We start from the raw sequence: 2,413 nt of genomic DNA, 5'->3' as shown, positions 1-2,413 counted from the left end.
AAAAAAAAATGATGGATTCCTTGACGGAGAAATACAGGAAACAAATAGATCACAAGAAGCAGTCAAAGAGATGTAGAGGACCTTAAAATCTCAATAACAAGCCTGAAAAACCATTTGAGTGAAAGTGAAGATAGAGTTTCAGATCTTGAAGACGCTGGTGCAGCTAGTGAAAAGGCAAGAGAGGATCTCTTAAAAACAACTAGGATGCAGGAAAAATTAATTCATCACCTGCAAGATGATGCAAAGATGAACAATGTGAGAATAGACATCAATGAGAATGAAGGAGTCAATACAAATGATATAAAAAGAATATGGGCAGAAGGAATAGCAGAAAACTTCCCAAATATGAGGAAACAATCTGATACTCATGTAACTGAACCTTACAGAACTCCAAATAACTTCAACCCAATTAAAAACACACCGAGATATATAATAGTCAAGATCCCAGAAATCCAACACAAGAATATCATACTGAAAGCCGCTAGAGAAAAGAAGCAGATCACATTCAAAGGAAAACCCATCAGAATTATGGCTGACTTCTCTTCACAAACCATGAAGGCAAGAAGAGCATGGAGCAGAGTACTTCAAGTCCTCTACAAAAACAAATTCCAACCCAGACTACTATAACCTGCAAAACTTCCTTTCAAGTTTGATGGAGAAGTGAAATACTTCCACGACAAAGAACAAATAAAGAATTTTATGATTGCAAAACCAACCCTACACAGACCACTGAAAGATGTTCTAGAGCGGGACCAAAATGATCAGAACTCCACCAACGAGAACAGAAGAAACCCACTAAATAGGACAAACAATTAGACACAGGAGAAAAAAGTTACAAAACAGCATTCAAATAACATGTCAATGGTAAGTCAACACATCTCAAAAATAAACATCAATGTAAATGGACTCAATTCTCCAATTAAGAGAAATAGACTGGCACAGTGGATTAGGAAACAAAACCCAACAATATGCTGTATACAAGAAACATATTTAACTCATAAAGAAACTCACAGGCTGAAAGTCAAAGGATGGAAAACAATACTACATGCCCCAGCACTTCAGAAAAAAGCAGGGGTAGCTATCTTGATCTCAGACAGTCTCAACTTCAAACCAAGAATGATTAAACGAAATAAAGAAGGCCAGTATATACTAGTTAGAGGAAAAATTCAAAAGGAAGAAATAACAATCATAAATATGTATGCACAAAAGACAGGAGCACCCAACTATACAAGATAAACTTTAATAGACATGAAAAATCTAATATCCAGTGCTCGCTTCAGCAGCACATATACTAAAATTGGAACGATACAGAGAAGATTAGCATGGCCCCTGTGCAAGGATGACGTGCAAAATTGTGAAGCGTTCCATATTTTTGCTAAAAAAAAAAAAGAAAAAGAAAAATCTAATATCCAGTACAACAATCTTAACAGGAGACCTTAACACACCCTTACCCCAAAAAGATAGATCAATCAGAAAAAATTAGCAAAGAAGTAGCACAACTGAACCAGAGCTTGGAACAAATGGACTTGGTAGACATACACAGTGTTCAACCAAACCACAGCGGAATACACATTTTTTTCCAGCGGCACATGGATCATTTTCTAAAATAGATCACATACTAGTACATAGGTCATGCTTAAGTATATGCAAGAAAACAAATTATCCCATGCACATTATCTGACCACAGTGCAATGAAACTGGAAATAAATAACAAAAAAAACCAGAAAAACCCACTAAATACATGGAAATTAAACAACACCCTACTCAAGAATCAATGGGTTACAGATGAAATTAAACAAGAAATTCAACAATATCTACAATTCAATAAAAATTCATCCACAACTTATCGTAATTTATGGGATGTGATGAAAGCAGTTCTCAGAGGGAAATTCATAGCTGTGAACTCACACATTAGGAAAACAGAACGGGAACAAATAAACACCCTAATGCTGCACCTCCGACATCTAGAAAAGGAAGAGCAAACCAAACCCAGGGCCCAAAGACGGGAAGAAATCATAAAGATTAGAGCAGAAATTAATTCAATTGAGAGGAAGAAAACAGTTCAAAGAATTAACAAATCAAAAAGCCGGTTCTTTGAAAGAGTAAATAAAATTGATAAGCCCCTAGCCAACCTCATCAAAGAGAGTAAAGAAAAAATTCAAATTGAAGCAATAAAGAATGAAAAGGGTATAACTACTACAGACCCAGTGGAAATTCAGAAGATTATCAATAGCTACTTTAAGAATCTTTACGCTCACAGAATAGAAGCCACAGACGAAATGGACAGATTCCTAGAAAGGTACAAATTACCAAAACTGAATCCAGAGGATATAACGACTCTCAATAACCCAATAAGAGCCATTGAAATACGGAATGTAATAAAGAGCCTGCCAACAAAGAAAAGTCCAGGTCC

General features: G+C 35.8%; 1 non-coding gene across 1 annotated transcript; it reads left to right on the top strand.

Annotated features, from left to right (window-relative positions):
• Positions 1-1,267: 1,267 nt before the first annotated feature.
• Positions 1,268-1,374, top strand: LOC111814597. Its single transcript, XR_002819543.1, has one exon. It is a non-coding gene; the product is annotated as a U6 spliceosomal RNA (small nuclear RNA).
• The last annotated feature ends 1,039 nt before the right edge of the window (positions 1,375-2,413 follow it).

The sequence above is a fragment of the Octodon degus genome, unplaced genomic scaffold (assembly GCF_000260255.1).
Source record: "Octodon degus isolate 3935 unplaced genomic scaffold, OctDeg1.0 scaffold00372, whole genome shotgun sequence".
NCBI classification, from domain to species: domain Eukaryota; kingdom Metazoa; phylum Chordata; class Mammalia; order Rodentia; family Octodontidae; genus Octodon; species Octodon degus.
This window is presented reverse-complemented; position numbering and strand designations above follow the sequence as displayed.